We start from the raw sequence: 18,021 nt of genomic DNA, 5'->3' as shown, positions 1-18,021 counted from the left end.
GCCCTGCCACACAGGCAGCGCCCGTGAGCCAAGACCACGAGACTTCCCAGAGCCTGAAGGTTTGTTTTTAATCAGGAAATCAGACAAGGCTTCAAACAAGAATGGGTACGTGCCCTTGGCCCTGGCAGAACTGTGAGGCCAGCAGCGCTTGTCCACATTGTGGCATTTCCCCTAGGGTGGGGGTGGCAGTCTTGACGGCTGTGAGATGCAAAGCAAAACTTCCGAAGGAACCCTAAGACCAGGCGGGCAGGCCGACTCAGCTTAGCACTGCACACAACTTCAGGGATGGCCGAGCCAAGCCCTGTGCACCTGGCACACCCCTCCCGGCCCAGGGCTCCAGCAGGGACCTGTTTGAGCAGGGCACTCCCGCAGCCTAGCTCCCCCCCAACCACCTGAGTCTCGGACCTGAGCACACAAGCTGTAGACCCAACCACAGAGCACAAATTCCCCACAAACAGAGCTGGACACAGGCCCTTCCAGCAACCAATGGCTCTGGACAAACCAGGAGACAGGGGCTTCTTTCAGAACCCATCACAGGTTCCAGTCAGCAACATTCTGCTCAAACTTTGATTCAAGACACTGTTCTCCACGTGGAGAGCCATCGTTTTAGGTGTAGAGGGAAGAAAGAGGAGAGGGAAGGAGAACGCCCCCTCCCCCACCACATCTCTACAAAGGATCTGGCTGCACTATGCAGGACAGGGACAGCTCACGAGAGGCCAAACTGGGGACTGTTTCAACGTTAATTAGAATAAAGAAGCAGTAACACAACTGCGCCACGTGAAAGTAGCACAAAGGGGAGAGACGCTGGGCAGAGCGGCCACATAAAACAGCAGTAGATGTGACTTCCCCTCAAATGTGACAGAAAAACCTGGGGGCTACCTGAAGTCACCCACAGAGGGGAGTGGGGCGGGCCCTCTTGGCTCAGGCAAGCCGTACAGTGTGAGAAGGGAAGTAAATCTACATAATAGGAGAAAACAGGCAGAGAAATGATTTGGGGAAAGGAGTCCTGCGAAACTTTCTCAACAGCCTCAATTCCTTCAGCTCCCACGCTCTCCCTCAGTGGCACCTGGAGTCCACATCACGTGCTTTAACACAATTATTATTCAAGTACTTCAGCAGTTATTATTTTTCTGACCAGACCGGAAGCAATTCAGAAGGCAGGAGCCGGTGGCTCGAGGTCAGTAAATTCCTGTTGGTCGCTGGCTCTGGGATTTCACAGATGACTCTGTCCATTCATCATAAAATTTGTCATCAGCACCTTCTAGCTCTAAGCACTGTGCTAGGTGTCCAGGACACAATAAGGATAAGAGAGGGAGAACCCTGCCGGCAAAGATCTGGGGGCAAGTATGACACAGCGTGGCAGGTGCCAAGGCAGAAGAGCGGGCAACTCTGAGGCCAGGAAGGAGGGATGCTCAGCCCAGGGGATGTGAGGTCTAGGCTGAGGATGGAGAGACGAACAGAAAATCTGCCAAATACTGAGTGTGGTCGGGGGTGGGGAGCACGATTCCAGGTATAGGGAACAGCATTCTGCAAAGGCCTGAGGCCGGAGTGGACAGAACCTATTGAAGAAGTCTAAGTGTTGGATTGGGGGTGGGTAACTTCCAAGCTAGAGGAGTGAGCAGAGGAAAGCTGGATGATTCAAGAATATCAGGACTTGTTAGGGGGCTGGCCCTGTGGCCAAGTGGTTAGGTTCGCGCACTCCGCTGCAGGTGGCCCAGTGTTTCGTTGGTTCGAATCCTGGGCGCAGACATGGTACCGCTCATCAAACCACGCTGAGGCAACGTCCCATGTGCCACAACTAGAAGGACCCACAACGAAGAATATACAACTATGTACCGGGGGGCTTTGGGGAGAAAAAGGAAAAAAATAAAATCTTAAAAAAAAAAAAAGTACTTATAAAAAAAAGTCTCTGTTTAAAAAAAAAAAAAAGAATATCAGGACTTGTTAGGGTGTCTGGCCTCTGCTCTAAAGATAACAAGAGCATGACAAGATTTTCAGCAGGAGGATGAGATGATCAAATCTGAGCGTCAGAAAGATCCTGTTGATCGGAGGGCAGAGCCGGGGGTGGGGGAGGGGCCGGAGTGGTGGCATGGGATGAGTGGAAGGGACCAAGGTGAGGGCTTTTCAGGAGACAGAATATACAAGACGTGGTGCCTAAAGGAGGGCTAGGAAGAGATATCAAGGATCGACTCCAGTGTTCACATTTAGGCAAGTGAGTGGATGGGGGAGCCACTCCCTGAGACAGGGCGCTTGGCTCTGCTGGGGAGAGAGAAATGAAGATGCGTTCACAGCTCTGGACACGTGCATGTTTTTCAGAGAAGAAAACATTTCAAAGGCATAAATTAACAGCTGAAAAGGAATAATTGTTCTAAATTTATCAATTTCATATAAACACTGACATTCATATAAACACTGACAAAAAGAAATCCTGAGAGCGGTCAAAAAAATTCCCCGAAACCTGCACCCTATACACATCCTTAGGGGCAACACTGGAGCAGAGGTACAAACTCCACAATCTTTTCTACAACAGAAAAAACCAGATCACAACCTTAAAACATCCTGACAACTGTCAGCAGAATGACACTGACGACATGGAAGCGAGCCGCGGGTTGGCGTCTTTCTAAACCTCTCAGCACAGAGGTAGTTACTTCCAGGAGAGGACAGGTGCCTGGACCTGCTGCCAATGACTAGACAATCGAGACATGGCTCACCCTTCTGGGATTATTTTATTTTTAAATTATCATACAGTAAATCTGACTTGGTTTTGGTGCCCAGTTCCATGAGTTTTGACACATGTAGCCGCCACCACAGCCAGGATACTGAGCAGTCCCGTCACCTGCCAACACCTCCCCCCGGCAGCTCCTTTAGAGTCGCACCCCCCTCCCCCAACCCCTGATCTGTTCTCTATCACTGTGTCCTGTCTTTTCGAGAATGTCACAAAAATGGAACTGTACAGTACGTAACATTTTGAGACTGGCTTCTTCCACTAAGCATGTTGCTTTTGACATTCATCCAAGCTCTTGCGTGCGTCAACAGTTTGTTCCTCTTACCCTTCTGGCACTAAACACAAACGCACTGACAGTGTGGCAGAGGTAGGTTTGCTTTGCTCCTCTTATCACCTACATTTTCTCTTTCACGGGTACCAAAGAAATCGTCTCTGATTTGGGTGCCCTGAGAGCAGGAAACCAAATTCCTAATATGGAGAAAATCAGTGACGATTGCTGAAAAGATCAGTAAAACACTAAAGCCATGAAGGTTTTGTCTGTTATAATTTTTTCCGGTCATTTTCAGCTCCTAGAGTAGGGATATTCCATGCAACCCACTGAAAAAAGTAAAATTAACCTTTATTTTAATTCTTTAAAAAGCTAACTTGGGAGATAGAGTCGAGCCTTAATTATTGCTTTTCCCTATCATTCTAATAAAAATCAGAGAGCAGTGCAGAGCAATCATGTACTCAGCTATGTGCAGAATTTTGGACTACAAGGAAACTCTGGATGCTGCACTCATTTGACAATTTTTTCCAGGAAACATTAGTGAGTGCCTGTATGTGCACAGCATGGTACCGAGAACAGAGAGGTAGCGCATCCCTTGCCCCCAAGGGAGACGGTTCCAGATGATCCCCAAACCATGGAGCCCACTGTGAGGTTTCCTACAGCTGGCTTACTTCCCTCACCGCAGCTTGCTTAGATTCCATTAAAATCTCCGTGCTCCCAAGCTTTCACCACCAGTGGGGCGGGTCAGGCCCCAAGGCCTGCTGAGCAGCTGGAGAAGCTGATATGGGATTCACAGTTTGTTGCAGATAAACCTGAAATGGTGAATTCACACATAACTAATCAAGAGTTGATTGTATTAGGGTTTATGTACTATAAAGATCAAGATATAAAGACTATGCAATCAGCTGAAGGAAAATTCTATACTGGTCACTTGACTGGAATGTGGAGTTTTATTGCTGGTTGTTGGAGCTTTATTGCTTTTCTTTGCATAAAAAAGAAAATGTCCAATACTCATTTAAAGAGCCATGTGCAAGTCAACTTGGTGGGCAAGGTGGGGGTCTCAAAGAGATCTGAGAAGAGAGTCCTCACTTCCCTAAGATTGTGGGGAGAGAAGATGTGCCTGAATCAGAGCATCAAAGGATAATGTCATGGGACGAGTGCCACTGTGTGTGAGGCTCGGGTGATACAAGTCACCAAGTTCAGCAAAGGGAGGGCCAGAATGCTCCCAGGATCTCGGTCAGGCAGGGTGCACCTCAAGCCCTGTTCCCTGGCCACAGTGAGCGCACTCCGGGCCCAGGGCGCACGCACCTGGCTCAGATGGGCTTGCTGGAGCTGAGAGCCTGACCTCCTGGACTGGGACCCATCTGCCCAGACCTACAGGACCTACCTGTGACTTCCACATCAGCCAGGGCTCGGCAGGGCACACCAGTCCCTGAACACCCTCCTGTTGCCTCCTCTGCCTGAGCAACACAGCACGCAGTCTTCACAGATGCACGGAAGGGAGGCCCCATACCCTGTCACCGTGGACCACAAAGGCCGAGTACAACAGAAATGCGCCCACTGTGCTCAGAGCATGAGGGCAGATGGTTCTCCTGCCTGGGCAGCAAGAGCCATTTCACACAAGACAATTATTTTTCCTTAAATAGAAGAAAGACGCATTAATTTCTGCCAGAAAGGGTGCTTTTTTTTCTAAAAAAGAGGACAACAGAGGCTAAAATCCAGAGAGGAGTCACAATTAACAGCCTCCTTGTGGTAACTGGAAAAGCCCCATGTTCACAGCTACCAGGCCCCCAAAAAGCCAAGACACCGGAACACACCCTCTGTCTCGGTGACCCTAACAGCAACCTGAGTATAGAAGAGGTGATGGGTCCACCAGGCAGAGTGGTGGCAGAGAACACGAAAGTCACCTGCTGCCATGAAAGCCAGTCCATTCAGCCCAGATTCCAATCCTGGCAAAATTCCATGGAGCCACTGTTCCTCACCCAGCCTGTCGGTCCATCACAAAAAGTGGCCAACAGCCCAGCACGACAGTGGCCACTGGGCAACATAAAGGGGTGAGAAGAGGTCTCTTGACCTCAAGGCATTAATCCTTTCTTTCAAATTAAAAAATATTTAATAAGCACCTAAGTGTGACAAAAAATATACAGGACAAGAGTCCTCATACAACCCTGTAGCTTCGTGGGACACAAAGACACAATAAGTTAAACAAGTCTACACGAGAAAGGAAAAAATGTCCTCAAGGCAGAACACGAGCAAGTGCCAAATGGATGGTCCAGTGGCTGAAATCACTCTAGGTTTGGAACATGTGGGAAGATGTTTTGAAGCTGGAACCACAGCCACGCTCTGCAGGACAGGTGGGGTACGTCCTGGGGAAGTTACGGGGCGGGTGCTGGCACTGCAGGCGAGGGAAGCTCCTGAGCATCGTGCAGTGATAGCGAAGGTCAAGATGTGGTCATCAGATGGACTGGAGGAAAAAAATGTGGCTAAGGAGGAAATGAGAGAAAAAAGGCAGAAAAGCTGGTGCGGGCTGATGATGGAGGGCCTGAGTATGAGACCTCCGGATGCGTGTTTGGGAAATCTTGGCCCAAGAAGAACACAGGGGATGGACCGGAGGCTACGTGTGAGGGGTGCCCTGGTTTTCCCTGTGGCCAGAGCCAGGCCACAAAACCCACCCAGCAAGGCCTCCTGCAATGCCCACCTCCCCCTGGCTTTCCAAGGGTCTGGGGGAGCCAGGAGAGAAAAACAGTGGAGGTGGGACTCAGGCCCTGTCAACTGTGCCTGTGGGGGCAGGGGAAGGCGAGTTGTTTAACAAAGTAGAGGGGAGGGCAGGTCTCCCAAGAGAATCATGCACACTTGTCCCATCCTGATTGGCACCCCAAAACTGATGCAAGGGCCTGAGTGCAGCCAGGGAGAGATCTGAGCGTCCTCCTGGAGCCTTTCTGGGCAGAGCCAACCAGCCGCAGGAGACGATCAGAGACCGCTTCGGTTCGCCTCCGGTCACCTGGCTCCACCGTCTTTGATGGCAGCAGCCAGAGGATGCAGGAATTAAGTTCCACAGAAAGAAGGGCCAAGCCCTTCTCCTCACTTAGGGCAGGAAGTGATTCCAGCAAGTCAAAGGGCTAAAAAACCACAGGCTTTGCAGGCCCTGAGCTTCTATCTTGGCTCTACTGCTTAGAGCAAGGTGACCTGGGGCAAGGTCGTAACCCGTCAGCCTCTCACCTCTTTGCAGAGTTGCCAAGAACTGAATGAAGACATGTTGGCACAGGGCCTTGCCATAGAAGGGCTCAATAAACGGGGCCTCTGCCTCAGCGGGAAGCTGCCAGCACTGCACAGAGGGATTTCTGGTTTGGTTCCCACATGGTAGAAGCATCACCTTCCCACAAAGGTTTGCCTGTCCCAGGCGCTCAGGGGAATCCTGATCCTATCGATGTAGCACACAGGGCCTGGGCAAAAGCACACGCTGAGGGCTCCCGGTCTCCAGAGCTCAGAGCCCTGGAGGACAGAGCGGACATCCCAAGTGGCCAGCCACTGTGGCCTGGGGGCACTGACACAGCACTGGCGCCTCAGTGCGGGTGGCCAGAGGCTGACGTCACATCCACTGAGCATCTTATCTGGGCGCTCATCTGTGATGGGACCACACATAAAGTCCTACCACAACACAGGGCCCGCAGTTCCCCAGGATTCCAAGGAGTCCTTCTGTCTCTTCTTAAGAAGTCCTGAGTCACAAAAGAGACATCGCCTCGAGACTCTGATTCAGTTACAGGTAGCTCATCTTTATTAGAGTCCAGAATCTTGGGCCAGAACGAGCAAAACTGGGTGAACCCTGTCTGGGAGTGTGTCATGGAACCCAGCGTTACTGAGAATTAAGGACAGTTTGCTGAGAACACGCTGTGCCCAGCAGTTCAAGTCAGGATCGACCACAGCCCCTCCTCGCAAGGAACTCGCAAGTGAGCTGAAGCAGTCAAACATGAGCACAGGGAAAGCCAAGGAACAAATCAAGGCAAAATCTTATGCACCTGGACACGAACCGAGAAGGTGGGACCTTGGAGGGAACGAGACCCCTACACTGGGATGGTCAGAAAAGGCCATTCTCCGACGGAGAAAGTTACAAAGACCCACAAAGGGAAGGATGGAGTTAGCTATCTGGAGGCTCACCAGTCCTCAAAAGTGGCCTGGAAACAGGTGCAGATGAGATTTAGACGTGGACCCAGATGGGACAAGGGAAGCAATGTCAGCCACGAAGGGAGTCAGGAGAGGTGCAGTCATGGACACGGGAGTGGGCTCCCCTCTCTCAGCGTTGTGGTCCTGTGGTGAAGGGGTCCCCAGAGGCCAGCACACCTGCTCTGGCCTGTAAGGCCCAGGGTAAGGCCCAGGGAGTAGGCAAGTGAAACCCTCCGCCCCACAGCCAGAAACTCAAAAATCCCTTCCCTAAGAAAGCTTTCCCTCGAGGACTCCAGGCCCGGCTCAACTTATGGATCCAAGTGGGCTCCCTGCGCGTGTGGGTGCCACGCAGCCATCTCCCACCAGCAGGCACAGGCCTTCTGGTCTGCAGAGCGGACGCATCCACCATCCTAAATCTGTACACCAGGCTTTGAGCTTTCAGAGCAGTCTTGAATGAGCTTGAGGGGGAGAGGTCCCTGGTTTCTGCCAGCACCTGATCATCCCTCAGGATGGGAAAGGTCTGTAGGACCAAGGGTCCTGCACCAGACAGGGGTCTCCTCACCGGGCAGAAGCACCCTGAGAAGGCCAGCTCTAGGGACTCACCACGGCCCGCCTCCCTGAACTCTGGGACCCCAAGTCACCCCCTCATCCATGGGGTCAGTTTTCCTGGCTCAACAGTCACCTCTTCATCCAGGACACAGTGTGGGGTACAGGTCACCTCTCCAAGGCAAGCACAGAAGCCACAAGTTTACCAGACCTACTTAGGAAAATACACTCTGTGTCCTAGTATCCACAACCAGCTGTTACCACTGTCTCCTCTAGGAAGCTTGGCGTCCTGACATGACCAAACCCTTCCCCTGGGTTGGGCGGGGGGGGGGCCTCTCCCGTGCGCTGGGACACTCACCGCCTCCCGCCCACGGTCAGTGAGGGGAGCTGCACTCCTGGATCCCAGTGCCTCCTCCTGTTTGCTGAGGGGTGGGCCCCGCCTCTCTCTAGACAGCAGAGGTGGGAAGAGCTCCCTCCCCTCTGTGCCCCCGGGCTTTGGGCAGAGCCAGCCCCTGATGCAGACAGCCTGAGGCAGAAGCAGCTCACTCCACTCCCTGCCCCATGCTAGGCAGGCTCAAGGTGAGGACGACAGCCAGTGGGCTCCTTGGCCATCGCTGAGAGCCTGGGACCATCAGGCCAGCACGGGGACTAGCTTTCCTAAACCTGCCACATGCCCGCCTCTGCGACACATCACTTTTCAGAATTCCCTGATTTTAAAACCCATTTTGTTCTCCCCCTGCTTTTAAAAATCTCATGCAGGAAAAAACAAGAGTCCTTTTACAATTTCCCACCAAGGTAGAAGAGAGGATGTCACACTTCACTCTGCTACGTGCCCCACCCGTGGGAAGAAGGCAACACTGGGCAGGCCTGTGGACAAGAGAGAGCTTTTAAACTACTGTCAACATCTGAATCAAGGAATAGATTTGTTTTTTCTAAAGCAACAATATACCAAGAATGAAAAAACATTTGCATTCTAACGCCAAACTCCGAGAATGAGCTGAGCATTCTCAGCGTGCCTCGCCCTGTAACTGCTCCACAAGTTGATCTTAATAGTAATTTTTATTTCTGATGCGTCACTAAGGCATGAGGAAAAAACATTCTTTCCAGCATTATCTGTACACACACGAGCGCACACACGTACACAGGCGCGTGGTCTTGCAATTAAGAAATGCTGCCACCGTCAGAAGTCCTGCCCCCTTGGCCCTCAGTCCAGGTGGCGTTCCCTTGTCTGATCTCTGGTGCCCAGAATGACATCTGGAAAACAGAGCCTGGGCTTGTGTAAGAGAGCCCTGAGCCCTCATCCCGGCTGTCAGCGATCCTGAGCTCCTGTCATCCCCCTGCAGAGCGAGAGCCTCAAACCCAGTGAGGACACGGTAAAATGATCCCCAGAGAGAGAAAGTTATAAAAAGTGAGGGGCCACTGAGAAAGCAGACACCGAATGCAAGAGCATGAACCAAAGTACCCACTTCTTCCCACATGCCCTCACAAGTTCATTTTAATCCTCTTTCCTTACTTTAGGTCCACTGTCATTCATCCTTTTCTCAAGAATAATCCATGGGAAGCCGCCCCCCGCAGTTATTATGGCATTATAGTCTCAACACAATGCTCTTTGTCCTAGTCCCTTCCCGTGGTGGTTTGTTCAATGCATGAGGCCTCTCTGTTGGAGCTCCCGGAGAGCACTTGACTTGGACTTTAAAGACCTGGGTCCTTGTCCCAGATGTGCTACCTAATATGGAAATAACCTTGGGAAATCCACAGGATTGTTCTCTGCCTGCTTCTTCATCTGAGAAGATGGAGAAGGCATTTTTCTTGTCTGTTCTGAGGATCCAATGGGATACCGTACACAAATGCTCAGCCTTTCGTTTGGCAATGGACCCATGAGTACTTATTGACACAAATTTCAACCAGAGAAGAAAAAGCCCAGCTTTATTTCTCCCCATGGGTCCCCGCACAGCTCAAGGTGGCATATGGGACAAGAGCCGGGCCCCAGCAGAATCGCTCATGCCCACAGCCCCTCCAGAGCCTCTCTGGGCTCGCCTCCTCTTAGCTGAAGCCAACCCACATTCCAGAGCCCTGAGGCCAGGGTCTGTGGGGGCCTCCCACAACCTCAGGGCTAGCAGGGCTCTTCCTGTGCCTCTTTAAACACTGAAAACATCTGAGGCCTGATTGATGTGGGGCTGGCCCAGCCTCCACTCCCACAGATTCTTTGACCAAAACAGACCTGGAAAATCTGGAAACTTCTTTTCCTCCACCTGCTCCCTCACCTTCAGTACATGTGCACAAAACAAACAGCCAAACATTTAACTTCGTGAAGATCAGACCTGAGGTGCTGCCTTGCCCACAAGTGACCATGAAAACACCCTGTCATGGGGTCTGTTTCCCACCATGGGGCGCAGTGGAAAGGAGCAAAGGACGGAAATCCAGGACTCCTGCTTTAGCTCTTCTGTACAGCCACAGGCAGGTGACTGAATCTGACTCACCATCCTAGCCACTGTATCACCGGGACCTATGCAGATCCACTGTGGCAATGTCCAGGAAAGCACTTCACAAATGATGGAGCGCCAGGCAAACAACAGGTGCCCTATGGATGTACCTTGTTGTGCCACAGGACTTGGCCATACATCACAATTTTGTTTTTGAGGAATATTGGCCCTGAGCCAACATCCGTGCCCATCTTCCTTTACTTTATATGTGGGACGCCTGCCACAGCATGGCTTGATAAGCAGTGCATAGGTCCAAGCCCAGGAGCCTAACTGGTGAACCCCAGGCCACTGAAGGAGAACACACGAACTTAACCGCTATGCCAGCAGGCCGGCCCCAACATCACAATTTTTCACTGAAATTTTTCCTTCACAGTAAAATTACATAGATTTTTTAAAAAGATAAAAACAAACTCAAGTGTCTACCACATAATTCATTTCAGTATGCTTACCCCCAGGCCCTGTCCCTATCAGCACGACATTTTGTTTCCATCATTCATGAAATAAATATTTACTGACTACTGCTAAGTTTCAGGCACTGTGCTAGGACTGCAGATCCAGCACGAACAACCACCAAAGACAGAGTCCCTGCTGTCGTGTTCTACGGGGAGAGGGACAGTAAACAAACAGATATCCAATATGCTGGGTGGCGGCGAGGGCTTCAACCCCAAAGTGCGGTCAGGGAGGTGCTATTTTATGTAAGATGATTGGAAGGGCCTTCTCTGAGAAGGTGACAGTCGAGACCTGAATGAAGCAGGGAGTGAGCCACGGGGATACGTGTGGGAAGAGCGTGCAGGCACAGGGGAGAGCAAACTCTGGACACAGCAGAGGGAGCGGGGGAGATCGAGGAGAGATCACAGACATGCTGGGTGTTGGTGGGGGGAGGAGGGCCTTGCAACACAGGGACTTTGCATTTTATTCTGAGTGAAGTAAGATGCCATCAGAGGGTTCCAAGCAGAGGGCTGGCACAAGGTGACTTATGGTTTAATTTCATTTTCCAGTCACTCTTACTAGCATAGAGAAATATGATTAATCTTTGCACATTGACCATGTATCCTACGACCTTGCAAAATTCACTTCTTAGTTCTAGTAGCATATATGTAGATTTCTTAGAATTATGTCTTCTGCAAGCACAGATAATTTCACTTCTTCCCTTCCAAGCTTTACGCCTTCTATTTCTTTTTGTTGCCTTATTGCACTGACTGGGACTTCCAGTACTGTGCTGTAAGAGTGGTGAAAGCAGACTTCCTTGCCTTATTCCTGATCAAAGGGAAAAACATGCGATGGTTCACAGTTTAGAATGATTTTAGCCAAGGTTTTCTGGAAGATGTCCTTTAACAGACTGTGGAATGTTCATTTTATTCTGAGTTTGCCAAGAGGTTTTAATCATAAATAGGCTATGAGCTTTGTCAATTACTTTTTTTTGCATCTACTGAACAGATCATATAATTTTTCTTTTTCGTTCAATTAATGTGATGAATTATATTTATTGAGTTTCACATGTTAAACCAACCTTGCATTCCTGGGATAAACCCCACTTGGTCATGACGCATTGTCCTTTTTATATATATTGCTGTATTAAATGTGCTAGTATTTCATTGTTTTTTGTGTCCCTATGTTCTTGAGGAACATTGGTCTGTAATGTCTCCTTTTCTTTTTTTTTATCATGGTTATGCTGGCCTCATAAAATTATCTGGGAACTGTTTCCTCTTTCCTCCTCCTCTATGAAAAAGTTTTTGTAAGATTAGTGCTATTTCTTCCTAAATGTTTTCTAAAATTCACCAGGGTAACCATTTGGGCCTGGAGTTTTATTTGCGGGAATGTTTTTAACTACAAATTTTATCTTTAAAAAAATCAAATTTAGGACCATTCAGATTTTCAGTTTCTTCTTATGTCAATTTTGATAATTTGAGTTTTTCAAGGAATTTATTCATTTCATCTAATTTATTAAACTTATTGACATAAAGTAGTTCTTAATACCCATTATTATCCTTTAAATGTCTGTAAGATGTACAGTAACATGCCCTCGTTCACTCCTGATATTGACCATTTGGTCTCCTCTCTTTTTTCTTGATTAATCTTAGGGGGTTATCAATTTTATTCATCTTTTTAAAGAACCAACTTTTGTTTCCATTGATTTCTGTCTATTGTTTGTCTGTATTCTTTCATTTTACTCTCCTCTTGCTCTTTGTCATATATTTTACTGTTACATAATATTAGAAACTCCACAATAAACTGCGATTATTTTAAGCCATCAATTTTCTTTTAAAGAAATTTTTAAATGATAAAATAAATTATTTTATATTTACCACATATTTCCCATTTCTGGCACTTTCATTCCATCATGTGGATCCATATTCTATATGGTGTCATTTCCCTTCAGGCTGAAGACTTTTCTTTAAAGATTCTTGTACTGCAGGTCTGCAAGGAACAATTTCTCTCAACTTTCATTAATCTGAAAATGTCTTTGTTTCACATTTAGTTTTGAAAGATCTTTTTTCAGAACTTTAAAGATGATGTCCCATTGTCTTCTGGTATGCATTGTTTTGATAGGAAGTCAGCCGTATCCTTATTTTTGTTCCCCTATATGCAATACATATAGCTACTTAGTATTTTGTTTTTTCTTTTGTTTTCAGCAATTTAATTCTGGTGTGCCTAGGTGTGATTTTCTTTGTTTTCATGCTGCTTAGAGCTTAGTGAAATTCTGGAATCTGTAGGTTGAGAATTTTTCACCAAATTTGGGGAAATTTCCTCAAACATGTTTCTGCCCCAGTTTCTCTTCTTCTATAATTCCAACTACACATATTTTAGACTACTTGATATTATTCCTCCTGTCACTGAGGCTCTGTTCCTTTTTTTCCCCAATGTTTTTTCACTCTGTACGTCAGTTTGAATGGTTTCTATTGATCTGTCTTCAAGTTCACTGATATTTTCTTCTACAGTGCCCAAACTGATATTAGATCCATCCAGTGAATTTTTCATTTCAGATACAGTCATGAGCCACATGACAATGTTTTGGTCAATGGTTGACCACAAGCACAACAGTGGTCCCATCAGATTAGTACCATACAGCCTAGGTGCGGAGTAGGCTATACCATTCAGGTTTGTGTAAGCACACTCTATGATATTTGCGCAATAACGGAATTGGCTAACAATGCATTTATCAGAATGTATCCCATCGTTAAGCAATGCATGACAGTAACAGTATTTTTTTAGTTCTAGAATTTATTTGGTTGTTTCTGAAATTTCCATCTTTCTGCTGAAATTCCTAGTCCCTATATTCATTTGGATAACTGTTCATTCATTATGTTTGTATGGGTTTGTATCTATTGACCTCTTTCTCTTTATTACTGGTCACATTGTCCTGCATTTCCTGTGATTTTTTTTTTTTTGAGAAAGATTAGCCCTGAGCTAACTGCTGCCAATCCTCCTCTTTTTGCTGAGAAAGACTGGCCCTGAGCTAACATCCATGCCCATCTTCCTCTACTTTATATATGGAATGCCTACCACAGCACAGCTTTGGCCAAGCAGTGCCACGTCCACACCTGAGATCTGAACCGGCAAACCCCGGGCCTCTGAGAAGTGGAACATGTGAACTTCACCACTGCGCCACCGGGCTGGCCCCTCTCGTGATTTTTTATTGTACACTGGATATTACAAATAATACTTTGTTTAAAGAGTGTTGAGTTTTATTCTGGCAGACTGTTAGTTGGTGTATCATCTTGATCCTAACGAGGCTTGTTTTTAGGTTTTGTTATAGTGGGTTTAGTGTGGTCGCTTCTCTAGGCTAGGGTGACCCAACTCCTAAGGTGTGGACTTTCTGTGGTCTCAGGTTCAAGGAGTCCAGCAAAGTCTCCTCATCCTGGCAGGTTAGAACTCCAAATCTCCCAGGACTGTGTGACCTCCAAAGTCTCTGTTCAGCTCAGTACCCTCTCCCCAGTAGTTGTTCTCTGCTGAGCCTCAAAGAGTCTTGTCCTGGGTAAACATAGCTTAGTATTTAGGCAAGATGCTAGGGGACCACTTTGAAAATTTCTTAAGTCTCTTCTCTGCTCAGAACCCTCTTCTCCAATACCCTGCCCCACAAATTCTAGCTGCTTCAGCACCCACAAATTCTGATCTCTGTTTCCTCTGCTTATCTCTCTGTGGTGTCTACTTCCCTGTGCCTTGGTTTTGAAGGCACTCCCTGACAGAAAGCCAGGAAGACTGTGAAGCTTGCCTCACCTGGTTCCATTTGGATCACAGACCTGCACTGAGTATTGCTCCATTCTTGAAAATAGTTGCTTCATTTTTTTTGGCCAATATCATAATTCTTCAGGAAAAAAGAGTAAATCCAATATTTATTACTCCATCATGGCTGGCACTGGAATTCTGATTACATTCTAAAAGGTAACTCTGGCTGCTGTGTGGAAGAGACAACAGAACGAACCACCTACCCTAAGACCACATAAAAAAGATTGATGACGGAGTTTTTCTTGTAACAGAAAATGCCAATACTTTGACACCTGTTAAACACCTGTGCAAATCTGGCAAGACATCAAGAGTAAAATGAGTACAATCAGATAAAACCATGGGAACATCAGGCAAGTTCTCATCTCTGACAGCAGGCAGAAACATGTAGTTATGAAGGCTGAAGTAAGAGGACCTCCTCCTACACTTTTTCTGGCCAAGCTCAGTCACAGCGGTAGCAAGAGCTGGCAGTTCCCTAAGCTCCTTTCCCAGTTCAAGGCTATAATCAGCGGACTGACTGGCCATTGTAACTGGGAAACCAGCCACGAGGGCAGAGGAACCCAAATGTGTGGCCGGGAGAGTCTGAGGTCACTCTAAAGTATTGAGTCTCTGCTAGACAATTCCAGATCCTCAGCTGTGGGGCAGGGATGGATCACACACTGTCTCTCCTGCATATGCAGAACCAAGTCAACCCTCCAACAAAAGTTATTTTCCTAGCAAATGCCTGCCCCTGGCACTGAAAAAATAGGGGTGTGGGTGGGGGAGAGGCCAGCAGTCCTTCCGGACCACCCAGCTAGATGACTCCCACCCACAGCCTGTGAATGGCTTATCAACCCAACAGCTTGTCGGTGAACAGAAAGATTTTATCAGCCCAAATAAAAACCCAAACTCACACTCAAATTCACCCTATCGCTGTGAATGTCTATCAGGCAGATAAATACCTCAAAGAGCCGTTCCCTCCCTTCCTTTGTACAAACTGCCAATTGCCCTGGACGACAGGCCAAGGCTCGGGTTTCTAAGGTGGCTTACAGATCCAGTGACCTTCCACCTCTGGCACCACCTCCATCAGCAGAGCAACAACGTTCAGAATCCATGACAGGCCACGGTCTGCACTCGAGAAGTGGACTGAGCCTCAGAATTTCCACTAAAGGTCCGTGTGCACAGAAATCAATTTCATTTACACCTCACCTATTTTCTCTCAGCCTGGCCTGAGTCCCTATATTCATTCGTAGAACCAGCAAGAAGTACCCTAAAGGTTCAGAGGTCTACAGAGAAAAAGCCCACTGCCTGAAATTTGTCTTCCCAACCCGCTGTTTAAAAGCTTAATGCAGACGCGAAGAGTAGAGGCTGTACACGTGGGGCCTGATCTGAAGCCTCACCCAGTGAATCAGCATTTCAGAAACCCTGCGCCCTCAGAGACTCTTGTGACAACTCTCTGGTGAAGATTCAGAAGAGACTGGCCGAGAGCTGTCGGGCAATTTCTGTATAAGGTTTCTGGGCATGCTATGAAGTTCATATTTTCCAGAGCCCTAGGTAGCTGTAGCAAATTCTTTAATTTCTCTTATGATATTTGCATTAGATTGCCTGTGCTTCCCAAGGAGTACTTATTTGTTCATAAAATTATCCTCGTTATTTGGTTCAATTTTCTTCTGATTTACATGCAGCAGCTGTGAAACATAATTGCTATAACTTCTAAGAAGAGGTGGGCAGGTATGGAAAAATCCCTATTAAATGTCTGAGAAAGCAGTCATGATAATTAGATAAAGGCTCGCAGAGGACATTCAGAACGTTTCCATGTAATATGGACCCAAACAACCGTCATCAAACCACCGTTCATGATGTCTGCAAGAGCAAACTAATCGAGCTCTGAGACTGTAGGACACGAGCAAACACTGGCTGCGCAAACTGGAATTTCCTCCCTCCCGCACATTCCTGCTGCTGACCTGCCAAGGCCCATTGAAATCTGACGCCGAGGCTGACCCGGCCTCCCAGGGGAACGGGGCCTGGCACTGAACACTCCATCTGGTGGCACACCCCAAGCCACCTGGCCAGCTGCTGTGTTTCCCTGGTTCCCCTTTCGGCCAGAAGAATCCTGTTTCTGAGCCACCCGTAAACTCACCGAGCCTGTCCCCAGGTTCAAAGCTCATCAGTGGGTGTGGCAGAGGGCCAGCGATATGGCTGAGGCTTCGAAGCCAATGACAAAAGGAATGGGTATCAGGGCTCTGGCAGCTCTCAAAAGGGGGTAATTTAACCCGGACAGAGGAAACTGCTGCGTTTTGTGCGGAGTCTCAACCCCTCTGGCTTAATAAAACATCATGAGCTGTCAGTAACAGCATCTTCCTCATTGTGGCCTTTCTCCCCGACATCACACTTGGGGAATTCTCTCCCCTCCCCCGCCCAGACGCTGGCACCACCTCCCACCCCGGCTCCATTGCCTCCTCCTGCTGCTCCCACCTGCAGGAAGCAGATTTCCCAGACCTCGCACCAAGCGGACTGTGGGCCGGGACCGACCCTCAGGCAGGACACCCTTCACGCCTTCTGAGAAGAGCAGACAGCAGCATCTTCTCTGAAACAGTATTCTGAGAAGTTCTGTGTTTCCCAAACCACTGCTCTGAGGACAGCCCAGAACCAGAGTCAGCTCTGGCTCACAATGACAACCGGTGCCCCCAAACAAGGAGCAGCCTGGGAGCCGAGTGTGTCAGAGTTAAGGTGTCCCTTCCTCCCACACCCACTGGCTGCCAGAGGGTGGGCCTCAGAGTCTGTCAGGCCTGGGGCTATTTACTTGAGCGACCCCAGGAAGGGTCTGTGCCCACTGGGAGTGTTTCCGTTTTTGCAAAGTAGAGCTAATAACTGTACCTACGCTCAGGGTTTGACAAGAGGATGCAATGAGGTGAAAGGGCAGACCAGCACTCAGGTTCCAATGAACTTGCTGGGCACAGAGAACCAAAAAAATCTAAGAAAGCTTTTATTTTTCAAAAACAGGTTAAGAAGTTGTCCTCAAACCCATGTGGCTGTTAGGAAGCGGAATATACACAGAATATACCTAACCTCCCAGGCCTGAGGCGTCTCAAGGCTAAGAGCAGCTACTTGATACAAATATCACACCAACGGTGCTGGGCAAGCAGTATAAACCATGACTGGGAGTTTTTCTAATGCTTCCCAAAATAATGCTTTCCAACATTCAACCTACTGCAAATTACTTCACTCTTCTTGGCTTCAGTGTTCAAATTTGGAAAATACAGAAGTTGTCCAATTTCTGGATCTATTCTTGCTCCAAGATTCCCCAGTTTGAGGCTCCCCGATGAAGTCACTACACCCAGGGTTCCCGGTGGGGCCTGGCAGGATGTCCTAGTGGGACAATGCCAGGCCACAGGTGAGCAGCAGGCACCTGGGCAAGGTGCTGAAATGAGAAGCAGGAGACCCACCATGTCAGCAATTCCTTGTGCAACGCAGGCATGTCCTTTCCGCTCTCTGGGCTCCAGGAACCTCGTCCTTCAAAAAGGCACCCTAATTCTAGCCCCGCCTGCCTCACAGATAATGTGGGGCCCAAACAAGGCTGCTGGGGGCATGCTGTGCCTTGAAAAAAACAGATGGCTGTAACGATGGGAAGGTAT

The 18,021-nt window shown here is 48.4% G+C and overlaps 1 protein-coding gene across 9 annotated transcripts in view; it reads right to left on the bottom strand.

Annotated features, from left to right (window-relative positions):
* CRACDL (CRACD like) overlaps positions 1–18,021 on the bottom strand; it is a 135,794-nt gene that overhangs the window by 96,409 nt on the left and 21,364 nt on the right. The window lies entirely within an intron of this gene.

Source organism: Equus asinus, chromosome 6, assembly GCF_041296235.1.
Source record: "Equus asinus isolate D_3611 breed Donkey chromosome 6, EquAss-T2T_v2, whole genome shotgun sequence".
NCBI classification, from domain to species: Eukaryota; Metazoa; Chordata; class Mammalia; order Perissodactyla; family Equidae; genus Equus; species Equus asinus.
This window is presented reverse-complemented; position numbering and strand designations above follow the sequence as displayed.